The sequence below is a fragment of the Coturnix japonica genome, chromosome W, assembly GCF_054131305.1.
Source record: "Coturnix japonica strain WE chromosome W, WE-NBRP24, whole genome shotgun sequence".
Lineage (NCBI taxonomy): Eukaryota > Metazoa > Chordata > Aves > Galliformes > Phasianidae > Coturnix > Coturnix japonica.
The window spans coordinates 20,189,366-20,198,037 of NC_140701.1; positions in this window are offsets into that span (position 1 = coordinate 20,189,366).

Here is an 8,672-nt window from a genome sequence, read left to right on the forward strand (position 1 = left end):
ACCTACAGAAGAGATATCACATGCTAAAGAGGCACCACCATACAATGAGCTACCAGAAAACGAAAAGAAATTTGCCCTATTCACAGACGGATCATGTCGTATTGTAGGGAAGCATCGCAGATGGAAAGCTGCTGTATGGAGCCCCACACGACAAGTTGCAGAGGCCACTAAAGGTAAAGGAGAATCAAGTCAATTCGCAGAGGTAAAGGCTGTTCAGCTGGATTCAGATGTGGCTGAAGGGAAGGGTGGCCAATGCTTCATCTTTATACTGATTCATGGATGGTGGCAAATGCCTTATGGGTGTGATTGCAGCAGTGGGAAGATGATGATTGGCATCGAAGGGGTAAACCTGTTTGGGCTGCTGAACTGTGGAAAGACATTGCTGCCCGAATAAGGAACATTGTTGTAAAGGTGCGCCATGTAGATGCTCATGTGCCTAAAAGTAAGGCTACTGAAGAACATAAAAATAACCATCAGGTTAATCGAGCTGCCAAAATTGAGGTGGCTCAAATAGACTTGGACTGGCAGAACAAGGGTGAATTATTCCTAGATCGGTGGTCCCACGAGACTTCAGGTCATCAAGGAAGGGATGCAACATATAAGTGGCCAGAGACCGAGGGGTGGACTTAACTATGGACGCTATGGCTCAGGTTATTCATGACAGTGAAACATGCGCCATAATTAAACAAGCCAAGAGGATGAAACCTTTTTGGGGGGAAGGGCGATGGCAAAAGTATAAATATGGGGAGGCGTGGCAAGTTGATTATATCACCTTGCCACGATCTCGCAATGGTAAGCGTTATGTACTCACAATGGTGGAGGCAACCACTGGGTGGCTCGAAACATACGCAGTACCCCATACTACCGCCCGAAACACCATATTAGGGTTGGAAAAGCAAATCCTGTGGAGGCATGGCACTCCGGAAAGAATTGAATCAGATAATGGGACCCATTTTAAAAATTCTCTTTCATAGTTTCATAGTTTCGTGCGGGTTGGAGGGGACCTTAGAGATCATCGAGTCCAGCGCCCGGGATTCGAGCCTCTGTGTAGCAGAGCGGCACTTCTACCACTTGCGCCACAGGGGGGATTCGAACTCCGGGCCCCAGTGTTGCAAGGCGGCGTCTTTAACCACTGCGCCACCGGGGTTCTCTTGTAACCAATTGGGCCAAAAATCATGGCATTGAGTGGATTTACCATATTCCCTATCATGCATCACCTTCTGGTAAAATTGAATGATATAATGGGTTGTTGAAAACTATGTTGAAAGCAATGGGTGGCGGAACATATAAAAATTGGGAGAACCATTTAGCAGAAGCCACCTGGTTGGTCAACAATCGAGGATCTAGTAATCGCAATTGTCCTAACCAATCCAGCTCCCTACGTACCGTGGAGGGAGATGAGGTTCCTGTAGTACACAAGGGCAAACCTCTCCGGGGTACTGTCTTTGCCCAGGGACCTGGGTGCACGTGGTGGGTGATGGACAAAAATGGGAATGTCCAATGTGTACCACAAGGGAATTTGATGTTGGGGGAGTGCAGCCAATGATTTCTTGTAGATAAATAGGTAGAGTCTCAGAAAATATTTGACGAATGTTCAATTTGGTACAGGACTTACGATAGAGTGGATTAATGTTAAGGAAACACTTTTTTTCTATATACCTTAATTAGGCATTCTGTATGCAAGTTTTCCATCTGGACTCTATATCGTGCTCTGGCCATGCATGTGTAGAGCACACATGGAAAGAAGTATAAGTCAAAAGGAAATATGCTGTGGTGGCTGGGAAGGGATGAGTGCACCTTGATGTGGGGGACGCCATACTAGCGCTGCCATGCAATGTGCAGGGTGACTTTCATATGCAGCTCAACCCAATGCTGCTGTGCCTTGTGCACGGTAACCTCCCTTTGAAGAACAAAACAATGCTGCCATGCCATGTGCAGTGTCTCCTCCAGCTGCAGCTGAACCCAATGAGCCATGTCGTGGGCAGGGTGCTCTCCATCCATCTACAGATCATTCAGTGCTAAAATCACAGAATCACAGAATCACAGAATTACCCGGGTTGGAAGGGACCTCAAGGATCATGTAGTTCCAACCCCCCTGCCTAGCAGGGCCACCAAACATACACATTTACTAGATCGGGTTGCCCAGGGCCCCGTCCAACCTGGTCTTGAACACCTCCAAGGACGGGGCATCCACAACCTCACTGGGCAGCCTGTTCCAGGACCTAACCACCCTTCTAGTAAAGAACTTTCCCCTAACATCCAACCTAAATCTTCCCTCCTTCAACTTAAAACCATTTCCCCTAGTCCTGCTATTATCAGCCCTTTCGAAGAGTTTACTCCCCTCCTGGGAGTAAGTTCCCTTCAGATACTGAAAGGCTGCAATGAGGTCACCCCGCAACCTTCTCTTCTCCAGGCTGAACAAACCCAACTCCCTCAGCCTGTCCTCATAGGGGAGGTGCTCCAGCCCCCTGATCATCTTTGTGGCCCTCCTCTGGACCCTTTCCAAAATCTCCATATCTTTTTTGTACTGAGGGCTCCACACCTGGACACAGTACTCCAGATGGGGCCTCACAAGAGCAGAGTAGAGAGGGACGATCACCTCCCTATCCCTGCTGACCACCCCTCTCCTGATGGAGCCCAGGATCCCATTTGCTTTCCGGGCTGCCAGAGCGCACTGCTGGCTCATGTTAAGTTTCTCATCTATCAGGACCCCTAGGTCTTTTTCAGCCGAGCTGCTCTCAAGGACAACTCCTCCCAGCCTGTACAGGTGCCTGGGGTTCTTCCGGCCCAAGTGCAAAACCTTGCACTTTGCCGTGTTGAACCTCATTAGGTTCACCCGAGCCCAGCTTTCCAGCCTGTCAAGGTCCCTCTGAATGGCATCTGTTCCCTCCACCGTATCGACTGCACCACTCAGCTTGGTGTCATCAGCAAACTTGCTGAGGGTGCACTCCATTCCCTCATCGATGTCATTAATAAAGATGTTAAAGAGCACCGGTCCCAAGACAGACCCTTGAGGGACGCTGCTCGTTACTGGCCTCCACCTGGACATAGAGCCATTGACCACCACCCTCTGTCTGCGGCCTTTCAACCAATTGCTTATCCATCTAGTTGTCCACCCATCAAATCCACCTCCCTCCAATTTGGAGATGAGGATGTGATGGGGGACCATGTCAAAGGCCTTGCTCAGGTCCAGGTAAATGACATCGGTCGCCTTCTCTTCATCCACCAACGCCGTCACTCCATCATAGAAGGCCACAAGATTAGTTAAGCATGACCTTCCCCTGGTGAAGCCATGCTGGCTGTCTCGGATCACATGCTTGTTCTTTATGCGATCAAGCATGTTGTCCAGGAGGATCTGTTCCATAATCTTCCCAGGCACAGAGGTGAGACTCACCGGCCTGTAGTTACCCGGGTCGTCCCTGCTCCCCTTCTTGTAAATGGGAGTGACATGACCCTTCCTCCAATCATCCGGGACCTCACCTGACAGCCACGACTTCTCAAATATGATGGAGAGCGGCTCAGCAACCACCTCAGCCAGCTCCTTCAGGACCCTGGGATGCACGCCATCTGGCCCCATAGACTTATACTCATTCAGTCTAAGGAGGCACTCTCGGACTTGCTCTACCCTTACAGTGGGGAGGGATTTACCTCCTTGGTCCCCACATGGAGGTATGGGGGTGCAAGACTTAGGGACGTGAAAAAGACTAGAATCCTGGCCACCAGTGAAGACCGAGGTGAAGAACTCATTCAGCACCTCAGCTTTCTCTTCATCTGTTGAAGCCATTTCTCCTTTTAAATTTACCAGAGTAGGTACGCCCATTTTGGCCTGTCTCTTCTGGCCAGTGTACCTGTAGAAGGTTTTCTTATTGTTTTTCACATCCCTCGCCAAGTTCAGTTCTGCCTGCGCCTTGGCTTTCCTGATCCCACATCTGCAAGTTCGGACGGCATCCCTGTATTCTTCCCGGGTGACACAGCCTTGTTTCCAGAGCTTGCACACCCCTTTCTTCACCCTCAGTTCTCTTAGCAGGTCCTTGCTGAGCCATGCCGGTTTTCTACCTCTCCTGCCCACTTTCTTAATCAGGGGAATGGAGACCTCTTGTGCTGCCAGGAGGGCATCCTTGAACAGTAGCCAGCTCTCCTCAACGTCCTTATCTTTGAGGGCAGCGCGCCAGGGGATCTTGGCCAGCATTCCATTGAGTAGCTTGAAGTCTGCTCTTCTAAAGTTCAGCATCCTGGTCCTGCTCTTTGCCAGGCCCACATCGCTTGAGATCACAAACTCAACCAGGGCATGATCGCTGGAGCCCAGGAAGCCTCCAACCTTGACGCCTTTGATGATCTCCTCAGCGTTGGTGAGCAGCAGGTCCAGCAACGCTTGACCTCTGGTCGGTCTGTCCAATACCTGAACCAGAAAGCTATCATCAATGGATTCCAAGAGCCTTCTGGAGCTCTTGCAGCTCGCCGTGTGGTTTTCCCAACAGATGTCTGGATGGTTGAAGTCCCCCACCAGGACAAGAGCCCGTGAGCCAGACGCCTCACGCATCTGGAGCAATCTGGAGCAAAATGTTCTATCCAGGGTACCCTCCCCTCTGCACCACAACACAATTCTGCCATGCCATATTTAGTGTTCGCTACAGATGCAGCTCAACCCAATGATGGCATTACTTTTGCAGGGCGACAGTTCTTTGCATCTCAACCCAATGCTGCCATGCAATGTGCAGGGTGCCCTCCCCTCTGCACCACATCCCAATGTTGCCATGCCATGTGTAGGGAGCACTCCAGGTACAGCTCAGCCCAACGCTGCAATGCCATGTGCAGGGTGCAGTACATTCAGCTGCAGCACAACTGAATGTTGCCATGGCATGTGCAGGGTGTCCTCCATTGAGATGCAGCTAAAACCAATGCTTATTAGACTTGTGCATGGTGAACTGACTTTGCAGATCAACTCAGTTCTGTCATGCCATGGGTAGGATGCCTTCCCTCTGCAATTCATCTCAATGCTGCCGGGCAATGTGCAGTGTGTCCTCCAACAAGCTGCAGCTCAACCAAATGTTGCAATGCCATATGCAGTGTGCCCTCCATCCAGCTACAGATCAATCCAATGCTGCCATGCTATGGTCAGCATACCCTCTCTCTGAACCTCAACACAATGCTGCCATGCCATGTGCAGAGTCCCCTCCCTCTGCAGCTCAACCCAGTGTTGCAATGCCATGTGTAGGGTGTCCTTCAGCTGCAGTTCAACCCAATTCTGCCATGCCATGTGCAGGGTGCCCTACCTCTGCAGCTCAAAAGAATGCCTCCATGCCATGTGCAGGGTGACCTTCATATGCAGCTCAACCCAATGGTGCCATGCCGTGTACAGGGTGACCGCTTTTTGAAGATCAAAACAATGCTGCCAAGCAATGTGCAGTGTCTTTTAAAGCTGCAGCTCAACCAAATGAGCCATGACAAGGGCAGGGTGCCCTCCCTCTGCAGCTCAATTGAATGAGCCATGCATTGGGCAGGGTGCTCTCCATCCTGTTGCTGATCATTCAATGTTTCCATGCCCTGTACAAGGTATACTCCCTTCTGCAACACAACACAATTCTGCCATGTCATATTTTAGGTTCGCTACAGATGCAGCTCAATAGAATGCTGCCATGCCACGGGCAGGGTACCCATTCTTTGCAGCTCAACCCATTGCTGCTATGCCGTGGGCAAGGTGTCCTCCATCCAGCTTCATCTCAAACCAATGCTGCCATGCCATGTGCAGTGTGCCCGCCAGTTGCAAATCATCCCAATGCTGCCATGCCATGTGGAGTGTTCACTTCACTCAGCTGCAGCTCAGACCAGTGCTGTCATTTCATTGGCAGGGTGCCCTCCATATTCATCTCAACCCAATGCTGCCATGACTTGTTCAGGGTGAACTCACTTTGCAGATCAACCCAATGCTGCCAAGCCATGTGCAGGGTGCCCTCCATTCCGCTGCAGATCATCCCAATGCTGCCATTCCATGTGCAGTGCACCCTGCCCTGCATCAGAACACAATGCTGGCATTACTTGTGCAGGGTGACAGTTCTTTGCAGATCAACCCAATGCTCTCATGCAATGTGTAGGGTGCCCTCCATCTAGCTGCAGTTCAACCAGTTGCTGTCATGACATTTGCAGTGTGCACTCCTGTTGCAGCTCAACCCATTGTAGCCATGCCATGTGTAGGGTGTTCTCCCCTTGGCACCTCAACCCAATGTTGCCATGCCATGTGTAGGGTGCACTCCAGGTGCAGCTCAGTGAACCGCTGCAATGCCATGTGCAGGGTGCCCTTCATCCAGCTGCAGCACAACTGAATTTTGCCATGGCATGTGCAGGGTGCCCTCCATTCAGATGCAGCTCAGCCCATTGCTTTATAGACTTGTGCATGGTGAACTCACTTGGCAGCTCAACTCAGTGCTGTCATGCCATGGGTAGGGTGCCCTCCCTCCGCAATTCATCTCAATGCTGCCTAGCAATGTGAAGTGTGCCCTCCCTCTGCTGCTCGACCCAATGCTGCCATACCGTGTGCAGGTTGCCCTACCTCTGCAGCCCAACCCAATGTTGCCATGCCATGTGCAGTGTGACCTCCCCGCTGCACCTCAACCCAATGCTGCCATGTCATGTGCAGGGTGCCCTCCATGCAGCTGCAGCTCAACCCAGTGCTGCCCTGCCATGTGCAGAGTATCCTACAGAAGCAACTCAAAACGATGCTGCCATGAGTTGTGCAGGGTGCACTTTGTTTGCAGCTCAACCCAATGTTGCCATGCCATGTACAGGGTGCCTTGTATCCAATTGCAGCTCAACCCAATGCTGCCATGACATGGGCAGGGTGCTCTCCATGCAGCTGCAGCTCAGCAAAATGCTGCCATGCCATTGGCATGTGCCCTCCATATGCAGCTCAACAGAATGCTGCCATGTCATGTTCAGGGTGCCCTCCATCAAGCTGCAGCTCAACCCAATGCTGCCTATCCACGTGCAGGGTGCACTCCATCCAGCTGTAGTTCAAATCAAATCTGCCATGCCATGTCCTTGGTGTCCTACCTCTGCAGCTCAACCTAGTGCTGCCATGCAATGAGCAGGTACCCTCCATCCAACTTAACTCAGCTCAAAGCTGCCATGACATGTGCTGGGTACCCTCTATCCAGATGCAGCTCAACCCAATGCTGCCATGCCATGTGCAGAGTGCCCTCCAGAAGCAGCTGAAACCAATGCTGATATGTCATGTGCAGGGCGCCCTCCATCCAGCTGCAGCACAACCTAATGCTGCCATGCCATATTCAGTGTGCCCTCTAGATGCAGCTCAACCTAGTGCTACCATGCCATGTGCAGAGTGTCCTCCACAAGCAGCAGAGCCCTATGCTGCCATGTCATGTACAGGGTGCCCTCCATCCAGCTGCAGCACAACCCAGTGCTACCATGCCATGTGCAGAGTGTCCACCAGAAGCAGCAAAATTCAATGTTGCCATGCCATGTGCAGGGTGACATCCATCCAGCTGAAGCTCAAGCCATTGCTGCCAAGCCATGTGCAGAGTGCCCTCTATCCAGCTGCAGATCAAATCAAAGCTGCCATGCCATGTTGTCATGGTTTTGTAATTTTGTAATTTTGTATCAGTAGCAATATCAGTTGCCCCTGTGAAAGGCAAGAAATGGAAACGGGTGTCCATGCGTCTAGAACGAAAAGAAGGAGAAGCACAGGGGGGGGCAGCAGAAGACCCAGGTGCCAAGCATGGAGCAGTACCGAAAAAAGCAAAGGCAAAAACCAAGAGGCATGAAGAAGAGACTGATGATGAGGAGGAAATCACCTATTGTCGACCTCTGAAGCTGACTGAAATCCAAGGCTCGAGAAAGGAGTTCACACGGCGTCAAGATGAAGGTATCCTTGCTTGGTTGCTTCGCTGCTGGGACAACGGGGCCAACAGCTTGTCTCTAGATGGTAATGAAGCTCGCCAACTAGGAAGCATTGCCCAAGATGCAGGTAACGACAGAGGGATTAGCAGATGTGCGGATGGAGCTGCCACTCTCTGGTTACGGCTGTTAGAAGCTGTGAGAGAAAGGTACCCCTATAAGGATGCTTTGAAGCCTAAATTTGATAGTTGGAATACCGTCCAAAAAAGTATTCAGCGCCTGACTGTGCTGGAGGCTGAAATAAGCCTCACTGGCAAAGACTGGCAAAAACATCCTATTGTGACTGGCCCAGGGGCTCCATGTATACTGGGTATTGATTACCTCAGAAGGGGGCATTTCAAGGATCCTAAGGGGTATCGATGGGCCTTTGGAATAGCTGCTGTAGACATGGACAACATTAAGCAGCTGTCTGTTTTGCCTGGCCTGTCAGAGGACCCGTCTGTTGTGGGGCTGCTACGAGTAAAAGAGCAGCAGGTACCGATTGCTACAAAGACAGTGCACAGACGGCAGTATCGCACCAACAGGGATTCCTTGCTCCCCATTCATGATTTGATTCGCCAGTTGGAGAATCAGGGAGTGATCAGTAAAACTCACTCACCTTTTAACAGTCCCATATGGCCAGTGCGTAAAGCCAGTGGAGAATGGAGGCAGACAGTAGACTACCGTGGCCTGAATGAGGTCACACCCCCATTGAGCGCTGCTGTGCCGGACATGTTGGAACTCCAGTACGAGCTGGAGTCAAAAGCAGCCAAATGGTATGC